We start from the raw sequence: 20,537 nt of genomic DNA, 5'->3' as shown, positions 1-20,537 counted from the left end.
TTCATGAGATGAGAGAAAATCAATAGGAATAATGAAATGTAAAATGAGATGTTAACATATATATATATGAAAGAGGGTGGGATGGGGTGTGGAAGCAGAGGGAGGGAAAGAGGCATCAGGAGGACCACCTTGCCCAACTATTATTCTTGACCATAGTACCAGCAAGATGACTGGTAAAGAGGAAAATGCCTGACTGAAAAGATGAGTACTATTTCCATCGAGGCCTGGAATTACCCACTGTGCAAGTAGGTCCAATCGGACAATATCCAAATGGTTCAGAAAGCCACCAAGTTGATCTTTGGGTCTTATAGGTCCTACAGCAAAATGTTCTGAAGCATCTGTGGCTATAGTAGCCAAGAGCATGTTATGGATGACAATATCCAGGCTTCCCCTTGGGAAAGTAACTAGCCTGTTTGTAGAGGAGACCCATATGTCACAGTTGGCTTTGAAATGTATGGTCTCCACAATCACATGACTTTTCTCAACCTAGACATGTAGTCTCAGAATGCTGACCACCATGGACAAGAAGGAAATGAAAAAAGGAAGTAGGATTTGAATATGCAGCATCATTGATAGGCAACTTCAAGGTGGGCAGTCCCATAGTGAATGATTTTAGCAGGAACCACAGACAGCAACAGCTCAAGTTCCCCAAGGCATTAAGGTTTTTAGAATGTCCAGTCTACCTGGTGCTTCAAATTTGGTACCATATCTTAGATTTTACTCAGGCAGCTAAAGAATCTAGCCTTCCTCAACAAACTCCCAGATTCAATCCCATTATAGTAACTTCAGCCCCAAATATCCCAGCTGACCATAATGCTCCAACATATTTGCATGTAGATGGTATCCTTCCATCTGTGATAAGAGTATGGAGGGAAATTTGATTTTATTAACACAACTGTATAGAACCAGCTGCATTCTGGCTGGTGTCTCAGTATAATTGCATGCACCCTCAACAAGTCTGTCTACCTTTCCAGCCTAGGTGTGGACCCTTTGTCCTGCATCTAACCCAACAATCCAACAGCCAGGTCAGCAAGGCCACCAGAATTCTCATCTGTGTCCATCAGCTCACCATTTAGTCTACAACCACGAAGAGTTCATTCATCTGGTAGGTCACAATCATCTATGCATTAGTCAATATAATATTCAGAATATTTCAACAGAACCTTCAAATAACAGATTGAAATTCAACTTGAACATTTGTGAAGGTTCAAGTTGAAAATAATAATTGAAAATAAATAATTATTTGACCTGTTGTATTAAAAAATAAATTAATTAAAATTTTAAAAATTAAAAAAAAAGAAAGAATTCTTTGAAATGACATTTGTCTGGGCTTTGAACCTGCAGCACTTCCTCTTTTGTTGACAGCCAGACTTTACTAGAAATCAGCCAACTATTTACATAGCTGCCAGTCCCCCAAATACTAATGAGGCAATGTTCCATATTAAACATAAAGTCTATATTTCAGCTAAAGACATGAAGAAGATGAACAGGTTATGCAGAATCAGCCCACCCTTCTGATATCTACAAAATGTGGACCATCTGCTGGCTCCAAAAATATGTTTGAGCAAGTGATCACAGACTCTACACTTATTTGTTGCAATACTTCCAAATATCAAATAATGGGCAACAGCTCTACAACTTCTCCTCAAGCAGTGGTCTCCCAACCCAACACAAAGTATCCTTTCAAAATTGCAGTTTCTGACCTGAAGTTTTACCAACTGGTGTCCTCAATCTTTGAACTTTCTGAACTTTCAAATCTTCTAAACCTTCCTGATTGTTGTATACAGACAGAGTGTATTCAGCAGCTCATAGGCCAAATTTTCACACATGAGGCTAGACAAATAGAAGCATGGAAATTGAATGTTATTAGTTGTTATAGACTGTGTTGTGTCCCATAAAAATTCATATGTTGAAGACCTAATACCCTTTACTTCAAAATGTGACTGTATTTGGAGATAGTGTCTTGAAAGAGATAATTAAGTTAAAATGAGGTCGTTAGAGTGGGTCCTAATCCAACATGACTGATGTCCTTATAAGAAGAGGAGATTAGCACACAGACACACATAGAGGGACCACCATATGAAGACACAGGGAGAAGATGGCCATCTACAAGCCAAGGAGAGGGGCCTCAGGAGAAACCAACCCTGAAATCAAGAATTTGATCTCACACTTCTAGCCTCCAGAATTGTACAAAAATAAATTTCTATTGTTTAAGACTCAAGACACAAAATATGGCAAAGGAGATCATTGAAATTGTGCTGCCTCTACTTATTTGATCACCCAGCCTTAGTCTATTGTGAGCAGTGAGAACGGCTAAGGCATTTCTGAGCCAAAAGACTCACTATGTTCTCTAAAGTCAAACCCAAATTTAGGAGAAGTGGCATCATTACCATGGCAGAATAAGAGTTTTCTACTGTCTTCTCTCAAAGAACACTAATTCTGATAAATAAATACCCACAGACAAGAGTGCCTTTGTGGAAGTCTGGGAGTCCAGCAGAGAAATTCTAGCACAGAGTTGGAACAAGAAAAATTCAAAAAGAAAGAAATGGAGATCCATGATTTGGTCTGTGATTTTCCCAATAAAGAACTCAAAATAGTTGTTTTAAGGAAGTTAAGTGATCTACAGGAAAACACAGAAAGACAAGTCAATGAAATCAAGAAAATTATACACAAACAAAATAAGAACTTTAACAGAGAGATAGGAATTATTAAAAAGAACTAAATAGTAATTCAGGAACTGAAGAATACAAAGATGAAATAAAATCTGCAATAGAAAACATCAGCAAAAGATTGGACTAAGAAGAGAAAAGAATCTATGAGGAAGAATACAGGTCATTTAAAATTATCCATTCAGAGAAGACCAAAGAAAAAAAAGAATGAAAAAGAGTGAAGAAAGTCTAGTGAAAACTGAGATATCACTAAAAGAAGAAACCTATGCATATTGGAGTGCCAGAAGGAGAAGACAGGGAGAAAGGGACATAAAGTTTATTGAAAGAAATAATGGCTGAAAATTTCTCAAATCTGGGAACAGATTTGGACATCAAAGTTCACGAAACTCATAAACCCCCACCACTAAATTTCAACCCAAAATAATCTCCTACAAGACACATTATTTTAAAATTGTCTAAAATCAAAGACAAAAAGTGCATTTTCAAAGCATCAGGAAAAATAAAGTTCCTCACATACAAGAAAACCCCCATGAGGCTACCAGCAGATTCCTCACCAGAAACCTTGCAGATTAGGAGAGAATAAGATGATATATTTAAAGTGTTAAAAGAAAAAACTGCCAATCAAGAATACTTTGCCCAGAAAAGTTGTCCTTCAGAAATGAAGATGAGATACTTGCAGAAACAGACAAAATATGAGGGAGTTCATAACAACTAGACCCGCCTTCTAAAAATGCTGAAAATCCTTCAAGTTGAAATAAAAGGAACCTAATAAGTAAGATGAAAACATAAAACACACTGGTAAAAGTAAGTATATGGTCAAATTCATAATACTTTAATACTGTAATATTGTGGTTTGTTAACCACTTAACTATAGGATAAAGGTTAAAGCAAAAAGTATTTTTTTAGTTACAGCTATAATAATTTGTTAATCGATACACAATGTAAAATTGCATATATTGTGACATCAAACATAATTGTTGGGGTGGGGAATAAAAGGATGGAGTTTCGTATGCAATTGAAGTTAAGTTGTTATCAGCATAAAATAGACTGTATATCAATAAAATATTTTATGAAAGCCTCATGGTAACTACAAAGCAGAAACCTGCATTAGATACACAAAAGATAAAGAAAAGAGAATAAAAGCACACCACTAAATAAATCATTAATTTAGGGCTTCCCTGGTGGTGCAGTGGTTGAGAATCTGCCTGCCAATGCAGAGGACATGGGTTCAAGCCCTGGTCTGGGAAGATCCCACATGCAAGGGAGCAACTGGGCCCGTGAGCCACAACTACTGAGCCTGCGCGTCTTGAGCCTGTCCTCCAAAACAAGAGAGGCTGCGATAGTGAGAGGCCTGTGCACCGCGATGAAGAGTGGCCCCCGCTCGCCACAACTAGAGAAAGCCCTCGCACAGAAACGAAGACCCAACACAGCCAAAAATAAATATATAAATTAAAAAAAAATCATTAATTTACAAAAGAAGAGAGAAAGAAAGGAAGAAGGGAATTACAAAATAGCCGGGAAACAAATTATATGGAATTAGTAGGTCCTTGCCTATCAATAATTACTTTAAATGTATATGGAATAAATTATTCAATCAAAAAGCATACAATGGGCCACTACTGCCGCTGCCACCCCTGCACAGGAGCCGTCGCCATGCTCATGAAACCACTTCTGCTGCCACCAACTGCATCCAGCCTTGTGGCTGACAGGGGCTTGGTGCTCCAGCCTTGTGTCAGGTCTGAGCCTCTGAGGTGGGAGAGCCGAGATCAGGACATTGGACCACCAGAGATCTCCCGGCCCCATGTAATATCAATCGGTGAGAGCTCTGCCATACATCTCCGTCTCAATGCTAAGACCCAGCTCCAATCAATGACTATCAAGCTCCAGTGCTGGACACGCTATGCCAAACAACTAACAAGACAGGAACACAACCCCACCCATTAGCAGAGAGGCTGCCTAAGACCATAATAAGTTCACAGACACTGCAAAACACAACATCAGACACTGTCCAGCCCACTAGAAAGACAAGATCCAGCCTCATCCACCAGAACACAGGCACCAGTCACCTCAACCAGGAAGCCTACAGAACACACTGAAACAACCTTACCCACTAGGGGTCGACAACAAAAACAATAGGAATTATGAAACTTCAGCTTGTGAAAAGGACACCCCAAACACAGTAAGTTAAGCAAAATGAGAACACAGAGAAATACACAGCAGATGAAGGAGCAACGTAAAAACCCAACAGACCAAAAAAATGAAGAGGAAATAGGTGGTCTACCTGAAAAAGAATTCAGAGTAATGATAGTAAAGATGATCCAAAATCTTGGAAATAGAATGGAGAAAACACAAGAAACGTTTAACAAGGACCTAGAAGAACTAAAGAGCAAACAAACAGTGATGAAGAACAAAAGAAATGAAATTAAAAATTCTCTAGAAGGAATCAATAGCAGAATAATTGATGCAGAAGAATGGATAAATGACCTGGAAGATAAAATACTGGAAATAATTCCCACAACACAGAATATAGAAAAAAGAAAGAAAAAAAATCACGAACAGTCTCAGAGACCTCTAGGACAACATTAAACACATCAACATTCGAATTATAGGGGTCCCAGAATAGGAAGAGAAAGAGAAAGGGACTGAGAATATATTTGAAGAGATTATAGTTGAAAACTTCCCTAATATGAGAAAGGAAATAGTCAGTCAAGTCCAGGAAGGACAGAGAGTCCCATACAGGATAAATCCAAGGAGAAACATGCCAAGACACATATTAATCAAACTATCAAAAATTAAATACAAAGAAAAAATAATGAAAGCAGCAAGGGAAAAGCAACAAATAACATACAAGGGAATCCCCATAAGGTTAACTGCTAATCTTTCAGCAGAAATTCTGCAAGCCAGAAGGGAGTGGCAGGACATATTTAAAGTGATGAAAGGGAAAAACTTACAACCAAGATTACTCTACCCAGTAAGGATCTCATTCAGAAAGGACAGAGAAATTAAAATGTTTACAGACAAGCAAAAGTTAAGAGAATTCAGCACCACCAAACCAGCTTTACAAAAAATGCTAAAGGAACTTTTCTAGGCAGGAAACACAAGGGAAGGAAAAGACTTATAATAACAAATCCAAAACAATTAAGAAAATGGTAATAGGAACATACATATTGATAATTACCTTAAATGTAAATGGATTAAATGCTCCAACCAAAAGACATAGACTGGCTGAATGGATACAAAAACAAGACCTGTATATATGCTGTCTACAAGAGACCCATATCACACCTAGGGACACATACAGACTGAAAGTGAGGGGATGGAAAAAGATATTCCATACAAATGGAAATTAAAAGAAAGCTGGAGTAGCAATTCTCATAACAGACAAAATAGACTTTAAAATAAAGACTATTACAAGAGACAAATAAGGACACTACATAATAACCAAGAGATCAATCCAAGAAAAAGATATAACAATTGTAAATCTTTATGCACCCAAAATAGGAGCACCTCAATACATAAGACAAATGCTAACAGCCATAAAAGGGGAAGTCAACAGTAACACAATAACAGTAGGGGACTTTAACACCCCGCTTTCACCAATGGACAGATCAACTAAAATGAAAATAAATAAGGAAACACAGGCTTTAAATGACACATTAAACAACACGGATTTAATTGATATTTATAGGACATTCCATCCAAAAACAACAGAATACACTTTCTTCTCAAGTGCTCATGGAACATTCGCCAGGATAGGTCATATTTTGGGTCACAAATCAAGCCTTGGTAAATTTAAGAAAATTGAAATCATATCAGGTATCTTTCCCAAACACAATGTTATGACTCTAGATATCAATTACAGTAAAAAAAAAAAAAAACCCGTAAAAAATACAAACACATGGAGGCTAAACAATGCACTACTAAATAACCAAGAGATCACTGAAGAAATCAAAGAGGAAATCAACAAATACCTAGAAACATGCCACTCTCTCATTTCGTCCCAGCTTACGCCTCCCTAAGTTCCTTGCTTTGTGACCACCTAGAGGGGTGGGATAGGGAGGGTGGGAGGGAGACGCCAGCGGGAGGAGAAATGGGGATATATGTATATGTATAGCTGGGGCTTCCCTGGTGGCGCAGTGGTTGAGACTCTGCCTGCCAATACAGGGGACACGGGTTCGAGCCCTGGTCTGGGAAGATCCCACATGCCACGGAGCAACTGGGCCCGTGAGCCACAATTACTGAGCCTGCGCGTCTGGAGCCTGTGCTCCGCAACAAGAGAGGCCACGATGGTGAGAGGCCCGCGCACCGCGATAAAGAGTGGTCCCCACTTGCCGCAACTAGAGAAAGCCCTCGCACAGAAACGAAGACTCAACACAGTCATAAATAAATAAATAAATAAATAAAAGAACGTGAATTTCTTTAAAAAAAAAAAAAATGTCAACAAAGTTGGTATAGAGGGAACATATCTCAACGTAATAAAGGTCACAATGACAAACTCACAGCTAACATTATACTCAATGGTGAAAAATTAAAAGCTTTCCCTCTAAAATCAAGAACAAGACAAGGATGCCCGCTCTCGCCATTTCTACTTAACATAGTATCAGAAGTCTTAGCCCCAGCAATCAGACCAAAAAAAAAAAAAAAAAAAAGAAAGTCATCCAAATTGGAAGGGAAGAAGTAAAACTGTCACTATTTGCAGATGACTTTATATTATATATAGAAAACCCTAAAGTCTCCACCACAAAAACTATTAGAACTAATAAATGTATTCAGTTAAGTTGTAGAATACAAGATTAATATAAAGAAATCTGTTGTTTTTCTATACACTAATAAAGAACTACCAGAAAGAAAGCAAGAAAACAGTCACATTTACAATTGCATCTAAAAGAAATACCTAGGAATAAACTTAACCAAGGAAGTGAAAGACTTACACTCTGAAAACTATAAGACATTAATGAAGGAAATTGAAGACGATACGAAGAAATGGAAAGATACTTCATGTTCATAGACTGGAGTAATTAATATTGTTAAAATGTCCATACAACCCAAAGCAATCTACAGATTTAATGGAATCCCTATCAAAATACCCATGACATTTTTCACAGAAGTAGAACAAATAATTCTTAAATTTATATTGAATCACAAAAGACCCTGAAGAGCCAAAGTAATCTTGAGAAAAATAATAAAGCTGGAGGTATCATGCTCCCTGACTTCAGACTATATTACTTTATAACTATAAGGCTACAGTAATCAAAACAGCATGGTAGGCACAAAAACAGACACATAGATCAGTGGAACAGAATATAAACCTATTCACATATGGTCAATTAACCTATGACAAAGGAGGCCAAAATACACTATAGAAAAAGACAGTCTCTTCAATAAGTGGTGTTGGGAAAACTGGACAGCTACATGTAAAAGAATGGAATTAGAACATTTTCTCACACCATATACAAAAATAAACTCAAAATGGATTAAAGACCCAAATGTAAGACCAGAAACCATACAACTCCTAGAAGAAAATGTAAGCAGTACACTCTTTGGTATAAGTCTTGGCAATATTTTTTTGGATCTATCTCCTCAGGCAAGGGAAAGAAAAGCAAAAATAAACAAAGGGTGATTCACTTTGTTATAAAGCAGAAACTAACACTCCATTGTAAAGCAATTATACTCCAATAAAGATGTTAAAAAAATCAATAAACCAAAATACAAATTGAAGAAACATAATAAAAAATAAACAAATGGGATCTAATTAAAATTAAAAGCTTTCACACAGCAAAGGAAATCATCAACAAAATGAAAAGTGAGCCTACTGAATGAGAGAAAATATTTGTAAATCATATGACTGATAAGGGGTTAATATCCAAAATATATAAAGAGCCCATACAACTCAATATGGAAAAACAAACAACCCAATTGAAAACTGGACAGAAGACCTGAGTAGAAATCATTTTTCCAAAGAAGACATACAGATGGCCAACCAGCACATGAAAAGATGTTCAACATCACTAGCCATCAGGGAAATGCAAATCAAAACCACAAGATATCACCTCACACCTGTCAGAATGGCTATTGTCAAAAAAGACAATAAATGTCCATACACCTACAGTCAATTAATCTTCAACAAAAGAGCTAAGAATATACAATGGAAAAAAGACAATCCCTTCAGCAAGTGGTGTTGGGAAAGCTGGACAGCGTCATGTAAATCAATGAAATTAGAACACTTCCTCACACCATATTTTCTAAAAACTCAAAATCGTTTAAAGACCTAAATGTGACAGGTCACCATAAAACTCCTAGAAGAGAACACAGGCAAAACATTCTCTGACATAAATCGTAGCAATATTTTCTTAGATCAGTCTCCCAAGGCAAAATAAATAAAAGCAAAAATAAAGAAATGGGGCCTAATTAAACCTAAAAGCTTTTGCACAGCAAAGGAAACCATCAACAAAATGAAAAGACAATCCACAGAATGGGAGAAAATTGTAAATGATGCAATCAACAAGGGGTTAATTTCCAAAATATACAAACAGCTCATACAACTCAATATCAAAAAAATAAACAACCCATAACTTGGCTACTACTCTTTATAGTACCCAAGATATGGAAGCAACCTAAGTGTCCATAAACACATGAATGGAAAAGAAAATTATATATATATATATATATACACAATCAAATATTACTCAGACATAAAAAAGAATGAAATTTTGTCATTTGTAACAACATGGTTGGAGTGTATTATGCTCAGTGAAGTAAGTCAGACAGAGAAAGACAAACACTGTATGTTATCGCTTATATGTGGATTCTAAAAAATAAAAAAAATTCATGAATATCAGAAACCAGAAATAGACTTATGGATACAGAGAACAAACTAGTGGTTACCAGTGGGGGAAAGTGATGTGGGAAGTGGTAGATAGGGGAAGGTGTTTAAGAGGCACAAACTACTATGTATAAAATAAATAACACAGAAAAATGTATTGTAGAGAACAGTGAATATAACAAATATTTTATAATAACTTTAATATGGGGTAGAGTCTATAAAGATATCAAATTACTATATTGTGCACCTGAAACTAATATAACATTGTAAATCAACTATACTTCAATTTAAAAAAAAAATTTAAAGAATGGTAGCTTTTCTATTTGTGAAACTTTTAGTGAAACTCTATACATATAACAAAAAGGAAAAAGTTCAACAATTTAAACTGCTGCCAAATGTACCAGTCGGCAGGGAGGAACTTCCCAAATCTGTGAGACTCTTGGCCTTGCCTTTGCCTTTCTTATAATGGCCTCCATTATTTGATGCCATTATTGAAAGTGTACAGTTGGCAAGAAAGGGGCATGCATCACCTGTGCAGTCTGCAGCACAATGCTCCAGTGTTTCACTTACTGTAAAGTCTGCTTTAGGAGACTTCTTTTCTTCTATATTATTTTCTTATCTCTCTAAAGATATAAAATAATAGTCTTTTTAAAAGAGTTTTATTGAGATGTAATTCATATATCATACAATTCACCCATTTTAAAGTATACAATTCAATGGTTTTTAGCATAGTCTCAGAGTTGTACAATCATCACTACTATCAGTTTTAGAATATTTTCCCCACCGCAAAAGAACTGTGCACCTTTAGTCATCACCACTCTGTCCCTCTACCCCCCACCACCAGCCCTAGACAAACATTCATCTACTTTCTGTCTCTATATATTTGCCTGTTCTGGACATTCCACATAAATGGAATTATACAATATGTGGTCTTTGTGTCTAGTTTCTTTCACTTAGCATAAAGTTTTCAAGATTCATTTATGTTTTAGCACTTATCAGGACTTCATTTCTTTTTATAACTGAATATTATACCACTCTATGAATAGACCAGATTTTATTTATCCATCAATTGATGGACAGTTGGGTTGTTTCCACTTTTTGACAATTACTAAAGTTTTTATGCTGTTATGTTATGAATGTTGTATTGTTAGGTTGTTATGAACATTCATGTACAAGTTTTTGTGTAAATATATGTTTTCAAATATCTTGAGTATATATGTAGAAATGGAATTGCTGGGTCATGTGGTAACTCTATGTTTAACTGTTTATGAAACTGTTTTCCAAAGTAGTTGTATCATTTTAAATTCCCACCAGCAGTGTATGAGGGTTATAATTTCTCTAAAACCTCACCAACACTTGTTATTCTTTGTCTTTTTTATTATAGCCATCCAAGTGGGTGTGAAGTGGTATCTCATTGTGGTTTTGATTTGCATTTCCCTAGTGGCGAATGATGTTGAACATCTTTTCATGGGCTTATTGGCCATTTGTATATCTTTTTTGGAGAATGTAGAAGTACTTTGTTAACTAATTTTCTTTTTTTTTTTCTTTTAATAGTTAAACATAATCATGTTTTTAAAGCCTTATCTGAGAAAAGCAATGCCTTAAAATCACACATCAATAATGAAATGAAACAATGCTCCAAATAACTTTTCTTTACTGATATTGTTCTTTGCACTCAGAAGTGCCAGTGTTCTGTGAATGTCTACAGACGCCACACAGTGAAGTGCAGAAAACACAAGAATAATGTGTTTAGGTCACATTGTACACTGAGTTTTGTGATGGGTGACAAGAACACAATTTTGTGTCTTATTTGGGGAAGTTTAAAACAAAAGATAGATCAGCCTACTGACTGAGTGGCAAGTTAGTCTTGCTTCATCTGCCAGGTGTCCTGCAGAACTTTCACAATAGATTATAAGGAAATACTTTCAAAACCAGCAACAGCAGCAGTACCCACAGCCTTTTTGGAGGGAATTTTAAAGGCTTTCCTTTTTGGGCAATCAATTTTCGAAACTGAATTGGTGGCAATATTATATGCATTTCAAAAAGGAGGCTAGCTATATTTAGGGTAGTGGAAGAAAAGCTGAAAAAAAGAAAACAAGCAAACCTGAAAAACTGAAGCAATCTCAAGCAGCTCTTTATTTTGATGATATATTTTATAAGTAAACAAATATCCAGGGGATCAGAAATGTGTATAACTGAGTGAAATCAAGCATGAGAGACAATAGAAATCTTTAGTGTGTGTAGCATTTCAGTTTGAGATGATGAAAAAGCTCCAGAGATGAACAGTGGTGATGGCTGCACAATGCTGTGAACATACTTAATGTCACTGAATTGTTCATTTTAAAATGGTTAAAATGGTAAGTTCTATGTTATGTATATTTTACTGCAAAAAAATTTAAAGAAATAATATAATTCATTTTAAAAGACAGTGTTAATGCTTAGAATCAAAGCTAAAGGGAGAGCTGAAATACAGCCAAGAATGAGAGAACAGAATGTCCCCTACTGGAAATGCCTGGCATGGACCCTAAGCATGAATAAGATGGTCGCAGTCATCTGTGAGTGTCAGATCCTTGACCATAAGCTTTGCATGTTGTACAAGGGAAGAAACAGCTCAATCCCAGTCAGTTCAACCACAGACCAAAGTCTTTGTTTTAAAAAATAGACCTTGTGTTTCAGCTTCATCTGCCATTCTATGTGAAGACATACAAATAAGCTATGACATGTTTTATTAATAAAATCTATTTGGATATCTTGAATATATATATTTTTATATATAACCAAAACTTAAAGAACTCAAGGAGATTGGAAGACCTGGAAGTTTAGAAAATTTGAATCAGAAATCAGCTTATTGGAATTCAAGAGTCTGTGGGTGGAAATAGTACACAGAAAAATAGACAAACAGCAGAGAATGTGAGTATGTGAAGGGACCAAATTGAGAGGAAAACACTAAGACACCAATGGATGGAGGGCCAAGATATGAGCAGAACAAGAAACCCAGGGGTGGGGGTGAGGGTACAGGGGGGAAACATTCACATCCAACCCAGTAAAGGCCTGGAGATCTAAACCATGTGCTACTTTCTTCCATCAAATGAGTGAAGCTTGCTAGTGTTGCTGTTAAATTGTTACTCTACTAGAAGTCTTACTACTGGCTCAGGGGCTTCCAGACCCTGCTGAGAGCAGAAATTGAACAAACAGCCTGTAAATCAAGAACCTTAAAAGGTTTCTACATTCTAATTAAATATTTCCACTTCAGAGAATCTATTCTATGCAGAGAAAGCTTGTGCACAAGTGTTTATCCCAGAACTTCATGGTTGTCACCCAAGACCCTGAGGGATCACAGAAGGAAAACTATGGGCATGGTTGAAGGATGCAAAGTGCCTTTAACAGCAAAGGTGGCAGGACATCTAGGGAAGGTCATGCAAAGCAGGAGCTGAGAGCACCTGAGCTCAGGCAGAGATCCCCATTCCAGGGTGCCTAAAGCACCCCGGGGAGCTCAGATACTGAACACATGGCCCTTGTGAAGTAAAGATCCCAGCAGAATGAGAGGTCTTGGAAAATGGAGACATGTGCCTGCCTCCTAGCCAGGTGCAAGTACCTAGAGCCAAACTACCCTGCCAGATGGTTAGGACCTACTTCAGGAAGGGGAAGATGTCTCTCCCCAGCAGTCCACTGTCTGGAGCCCACTCTGGGAAACATCCCTGTCATGACCAGTAATTAAGAGCAACCAATATTCCCAATCAGAAGATAATGAGTAAACTACAGGACACCTATGTGATGGAATTAATACCATCATGAGGAGGTACTAATATGTATGCAGCAATGCTCATGGGACATTATTAAGATTAGAGATCAGGAAGATGGTGGAGTAGAATATGGAAATATGTTAATATAAATGTTTCAGACATTACATGAAATTTCTAAAAATCTTATATTTGTATTTGTATGGAAATATGTTAATATAAATGTTTCAGACATTACATGAAATTTCTAAAAATCTTATATGTTCTGGTATAATGTTATAAGTAATAATCCTAGTTATTACTTTAAAATGTATATCTCAGAAATAACTAATTTTCTTGTCAACTGCATTATTATGAACTTTCATCAAATCTTTAAAAAAAAAAAAAAGATTAGAGATCAGGGTGCAAAACTCTATTTAAACAATTGAAGTCAACTGATTCAAAAATAAGTAGAAGAGACTAAAAAAACATACTGAAATTTCAGGAGTGATTATCTGAGTTTATGGTAGTTATTTTCTTCTTTTAGTTGTCTATTTCATTTTTAAAGTTTAAAAGAATTTTGCAGAACTTACATAAGCTGAATAAAGCAATTTATTTTTAAAATATTTGTAAATAATTCATGTTTTGGAAAGTAAAGGCTATTTCAGAGAAAGCATTCTCGATGGTGACAAATGTTGAGGCGCACTCCAGGATGGGTTGCTGAGGGGTGAGACCAAGACTGTCTGTACCTACCCAGGGCAGAGCTCCTGGGCACAGGACACCCTTATCATGCATGGCTGTTGTGATGACTATTATAGGGGAAAACTGAAGGTCAGTGGAGATTGGAAGATGAGAAGGCTTGGAGGGCTAGCTGGGTTCGGATTGTGTGGTGTATCTGCCCCAAGGTAACAAGGGTTTAGCCATATGCATAGCAAACCAAGGAAGAACATTCGCGCAGGAGATGGGTGGAGGCTGGGCAGGGCTCACACACCAAAGGAGCCCTGAGACAAGGAGAAGGGCAGGAGCCAGTGCAGGAACCTGGATCTGGTGCCTATCTTAGAGCATCTGAGGCAGCCCTGAGCAGACCATTCCAGTGGCAGCATAGGGAAGTGGCCAGAATGAGTTCAGACATGGGAGCAGATCCAGGTTGGCTGGAGGGACTGAGGGAAATGGACCGGTGGGAAGGACAGAGGAGCAGGGGCCCTCTTCCCTGTCTGGAAGTGCACACTGGCCAGGCTGGAATCAAGGTGGAGGAGAAGAGAAGGGAGAGAAGCAAAAGGGTGACCAAACCAGGCCTCTGCCTAGCACCCTCCCTTCTCCTGCCCCCTTCATCACTCTGGTCAGAAAACTATAGTGCCTATGGGTAAAAATACTATATTATACAGTTAACATTTGCAAAGAGCAGAGATCTTATGTTGTGTTGTTACCACACATAAAAAATAATAATTTTGTAGGGGGCAGGAAGAAACTTGGGGAGGTGATGGGTATGTTTATGACTTTGATGTTGGTGATGAACCCTAAACGCACAGAGTTGTATATGTTAAATACACATAGCTTTTTGCATGTCAATCATACTTCAATGGAATGATTTTCCAAAAAAAAGAGGAAGAAGAAAGAAAGAAAACCAGTTCTTCAAGAATCCACAGGGCACATACAACCTGCCGGAGGCCTGCAGCTCTCCCTGTCCCCTTCCAGGACTCAAGGGGCACAGATCCATGCACGCCCACACATGCCCCCACCCAAGCCCTCCCAACACAGGTGGTCTCCACTGCGGAGCTCCCCTACTTTGTGTGTTTCAGACTCTGCCTCCCCACTGCCTGAGCTGCTGCTTTTCTTTCTAGTCTTTCCTCTTCCTTATTCCTGTTTCTCAGCCATCTAGGCCCAGCTGCTCTTGCCCTTTCACCTCCAAAATCACCTGTCTTTACATCCAAGTCTGGGGATGAGCTCAGGAGCTTTCAAACTCCCTGAAATTATACGTGTAAGTGTGTGTATGAGAACAACAGGCACTGAACAAGGTGGCCTTGCCATTCCCCTCAGATTGACTAAACTTTAGCAGGTTTCCTCCAGACCCTAAGCCCCTGACCTCCCTTTTCTCAGAGCATTTACTTTAGAAAACTTGCAATTGTAAATCATTTCTCTTTACAAGAGATGTATATCTTTTTAAAGCCTCTTGACAATTTTACAACCCAGAGAAGTTTTTCTCAAGGATCTGGAGCCATCCCTTTGAAATGTCATCATCGATGGAGACAGCACGCCTACTTCCCAATCTCTCTGGTGAGTGGGTGCCTTGCTCGGAATTGCAAAACTACCTCCCGACACAAAGGCAGAAGTTTATTTTACCTCAGGATAAAGCCAATTAGCAAACACAAATGGCTCTGACTTCTCTCTAATGTACCCCAGTACTTTCCCACTAGCTCACCCCAGCCCTTAAAAACTCTTCCCCCTCTGCCTCAATGGAGTTGAGTTCAGACTGAGTTCTGGCCTCTCTCCCCTATGGTAATAGCTTTGAATAAAGTTTTCCTTGCCTGTTTAACCTTCTCTGATTCAATTTTTGCTTTGAAAGTACAAAGATGCCTTCTTCTGAAGAGAAGAGCTTGGCTTTCACCAGCCTCTCCCATGGGCAGTGGCAATAGCAGGGCTCTCCAGTACCCACTGGCACCACTCCTGGGGTAAATAACAAACTCTGTTTCAAGTCCATGCTTTATTCTGCAAGTTTGGGAAGTAAAATGTGCCGTCTTTTCTCTAGGTGTCCGTTCATTCAACATTCATTCCTCCCACCTGTTGTGGGCCAGACATACCCCAGGGATAGTGGAGCTCAGGCTATGAACACAGAACCAAATGCATGCCTGATACACTGGAGGCTGACCAGTGCAGGAGAAGGAAACTGAGTGAGGGAAGTGGGGAGATGTGGTCCCCTAGACAATCCCCTTTCTGTCCCTGCCTCTCTGAAAGGGACATTAGAGCCAACCTACAGAAATGGAGAGGTGAGCCCTGCAGACACGAGGGGAAGAAAGTTCTGGCAGAAGCACTGTGAGAACAGAAGGTCTGAGGAGAAAGCAAGCGTGGTGTGTTCTGGAGCCATCAGGAAGACTGGGGCAGAGTGGGGTGAGGCAAGGTGTGGTCTAAGAGAGACTCGTGGGCAGCAGTGCAGGGCCACATGGGCCAAGGAAGGAGCTGTGGATTTTATTTTGAATCTCTGGGAGATTTTGAGCAAGGGAGTGTCCCTGATGACCAGAGGCTTTAGAAGGATCTGGGTGGTCTAAGCAGAATGGATTGCAGAAGGAAAGGCATGTGAGAGGATAGGTGGTGATGGCAAATGGAAAGGGCATTGTTTTTTAATGCCTTAACTTGGTGAAACAAAAAGTTGGCAAATTAACAATAATTCTCATAGTTAACATTTATTGAGCATCTGTTACATGCCAAACACTGTTCCAAACACTTCCATGTATTAACTTCTTTAATCCTCATATTAACACTATCAGGTGGGTTCTACTGTGACTCACATTCTATAAATGAGGCTAGAGAAGTTACAAGGCTATGAAGCTAGTACATGGTAGAGTTTCTAACAGATGACACAAGCAGACCCTGATATGAATTCATTGGGAAACACCAGTGGGAGAAAGCAGGAGTGACACAGGGAAGGGAAAGTCACTGGTAAAGTGTGGGTTACTGAGCCAGCTACTACTCTACAGAGCCCACTTGAGACTTAGGCCCACCGAGGGGTACTTCTCTACCAGCTCTCATCCCACAGTAATGGAGACTGGTCTCAGTATGAAGTCCCCAGCACTTCCAGCTGGCCCTGACTATGTGTGGAATGGGTCTGCTGAGCTCTCAGGTAGAGAGCCACATGGAGAATCTAGGTGGGTAGTCTTGGAGATCTGGCACCACATTCTCACTCTTTATTTATGTTTTCCTGCAGCTCTTCCTCAAAGTTCTGTTTACTGGTCTCTAAAACCAAGAATCTGGAAACCTCCTCTCCGTCATTGGGTCCCATCTCCTTCTTTCTTGGCCTCTGTCTGCCTCAGCTTTCACCAAGTGCCCAAGGGATGCAAAGGAAGCAAAAGTGTCCAAGGCATCTCCGCAGAAGGTGATGACTGCATCTTTTTGTGTCTCACTGAACAAATCCCTGAAGACAGTGAAGGGCAAAGGCACCCAGTGCGGAGCACTTGAGTGTTTGGTGTGTGTTATATAAATGAGCCAAAGATGGCCTCTGTGTATCAGCTCCTAGGTTGTTTATTTCTTCACAGCAGGCTGCTACGCTTAGCTTAAAAGCCTGTGATCACGAAACTCACATTTTTAATTATTTTTAAAATATCCCAAACAAGCAAAGTTTTAGGCATTCAGAGACTGCCTTTGTATACCTCCTTGAAACCTCATCCAACATCTTTTAGATAAGGTCTTGCAGTTATAAGGCCCCAAGCTACTAAGGCCCTTCAGAGTTCTCTGACCTAGAGACTCTCCATCGTGTTGCTAAGTGACATCACCTAAACACATAAGTCCCTCCTCTGATCCCCTTCCCCCCAGGAGTTCCTTTGTCTTCCTTCCCTTCTGGATAGGGGCCTCCATGCCATAAGCCTTTGGACAACCTCATACTGGGAGAGATTTCCCCTTGCATGTGACCCTATTCATCCACTGTCAATAAAGCCTTTTATGTGTTACTGCTTCCCCACAGTCACCTTTTTCCTTGATCAACCCCAAATCCCTTGAATGCTCTGAAGTGTGGGTAGCAGAAAGGATACACATTTTGCTGGAGGAGAAGTGGGAAGGACAGACCCCACTCCTTTCCCTATTTGTCCATCCACCACAGCAAGGGATGGGAGCCCCTCACAAATGGGAAGGGAGGCAGAGTTAGGGTCTGGTCCCTGGCCTCCCAACCAAGAAGGAGAGCAAAGCAAAGAGTTCAGACTCCAGCCAAAAGTCTGACTGACTTTCGCTGATTGTATGTGATGAGATAAATTACTGTGTGTCCTGGACAATACCCCTGAGCGTGTGCCAAAGGCAGCAACAAGTTAACAAGATGGATGGCTCAGTAAGTATGGAAATGCAGGGTTGCCCAGAAGGAAACAAAATGCTCACATAAGCAGACACTTGATCATAAAATTATCATGTCCAATAATGTTGTTCCAGGGAAATCTGGAGCAGAACACCCCAAAATCCAAGTGTGTTGACTACTGATCAAAAGTCAAAAATAATATACCATAAACAAATGATCGTGTGCCCCTGTATAATGAAATGAATGAACCTCTGATACATGTAGCAACATGGATGAATCTCAAAAACATTATACTGAGGAAAAGAAGCCAGACACAAAACAGTACACAATGTATGATGTCATTTACATAAAGCCCCCAAACAAGCCAATCTATCTAATCCAGTTGTTTTCAATTGGGACAACTGGCCTCCCAGGAGATATGTGACACTGTCTAGAGATATTATGGGTTATTACAACTGGGGGTGCTACTGGCTTCTAGTGGGAAGAGGTCAGGGATACAGCTAAACATCCTAAAAGACACTAGACAACAGGACAGCCCCCCACCACAGAGACTCATCTAGCGTCAAATATCAATAGTGTGAGGTTGAGACCTCCAATCTAATCCATAGTGTCAAAAAGCAGATCAGGGTTTTGTGGGTTGATGATTGACTGAAAGAACATCAAGATACCCTCTGGGGTGCTGGATATATTTCACTTCTTGATTGTGGTGGTCATCACACAATTATAAACAAGTGTCAAAATTCATTGAACTGTGTATCTCATTTCACTGTATGCAAAGTTTAACTTAATAATGTTGATTTTTAAAAATAATACAGACTTCTGTATAACTAAAGACAGTGAGGCCACCTACCTAGGTGTCTCCCAGTATATCTTCCTGAATCAATACAAAAGAAGAAAAAATTAAATCTACACAAAACCATGCCATCAGCATAACTTGAAGGCAGAGAATGTCAAAATTTCAAAGGAACTGTAAACTAAAAGAAGAAAATATTAGAGCTGATAAATGAATTCAGCAAAATTACAGGATACAAGATCAACATACAAAAATCAATTGTATTTCTACACACTAGCAAAAAACAATCCAAAAGAAAAGAAAAGAAATTAAGAGAACAATTCCATTTACAATAGCATTAAAAAGATTTAAAAACCTATGGATAGCCAAGGCAATTCTTTGGAAAGAAAAACTGAGCTGGAGGTATAATGCTCCCTGACTTCAGACTATATTACAAAGCTACAGTAATCAAACAGTATGATACTGGCAAAAAAACAGATCCATAGATCAATGGAACAGAATAGAGAGCCCAAAAATAAATGCACACACTTATGGTCAGTTAATCTATGACAAAGGAGGCAAGAATATACAATGGAGAAAAGACAGTCTATTCAATAAGTGGTGCTGGGAAAACTGGACAGCTACGTGACAAAGAATGAAATTAGAACATTTTCTTATACCATATACAAAAAATAAACTCAAAATGGATTAAAGGCCTAAGTGTAAGACCAGAAACTATAAAACTCTAGAAGAACACATAGGCAGAACACTCTTTGACATAAACTGTACAAATATTTTCTTAGATCTGTCTCCTAAGGCAAAGAAACAAAAACAAAAATAAACAAATGAGACCTAATTAAACTTAAAATATCTGCACAGCAAAAGAAACCATCAACAAGACAAAAAGAAAACCTATCACATGGGAGAAAATATTTGCAAATGATATGATCGATAAGGGGTTAATATCCAAAATATATAAAGAGTTCACACAACTCAATATCAAAAAAAAAAACAACCCAAATAAAAAATGGGCAGAAGACCTGAATAGACATTTTTCCATAGAATGCATACAAATGGCCAATAGGCACATAAAAAATGCTCAACATTGCTAATCATCAGAGAAATGCAAATCAAAACATCAATGAGGTATCACCTCAAACCTGTCAGAAAGGCTATCATCAAAAAGTCTACAAATAACAAATGTTGGCAAGGCTGTGGAGAAAAGGGAACCCTAGTTCACTGTGGGAATGTAAATTGGTGCAGCCACTATGGAAAACAGTTTGGAGGTTTCTCAAAAAACTAAGAATAGAACTACCATATGATCTAGCAATTCTACCACTGGGTGTATATCCAAAGGAAAGAAAAACATTAATTCGAGAAGATGCATGCACCCCAATGTTCATAGCAGCATTATTTACAATTGCCAAGATATGGAAGCAACCTAAGTGTCCATCAACAGATGAATGGATAAACAGTGAAATACTACTCAGCCATAAAAAAGAATGAGATTCTGCCATTTGCAACATGGATGGACCTAGAGGGTATTATGCTTAGTGAAATA

General features: G+C 38.6%; 1 pseudogene; it reads left to right on the top strand.

Moving 5' to 3' along the window:
- The first annotated feature begins 450 nt into the window (after positions 1 to 450).
- Positions 451 to 4,375, top strand: LOC118892577 (annotated as a pseudogene).
- The last annotated feature ends 16,162 nt before the right edge of the window (positions 4,376 to 20,537 follow it).

The sequence above is a fragment of the Balaenoptera musculus genome, chromosome 3 (genome assembly GCF_009873245.2).
Source record: "Balaenoptera musculus isolate JJ_BM4_2016_0621 chromosome 3, mBalMus1.pri.v3, whole genome shotgun sequence".
NCBI classification, from domain to species: domain Eukaryota; kingdom Metazoa; phylum Chordata; class Mammalia; order Artiodactyla; family Balaenopteridae; genus Balaenoptera; species Balaenoptera musculus.
Note: the sequence above shows the minus strand (reverse complement) of the source record. Positions and strands in the feature narration are given on the sequence as shown.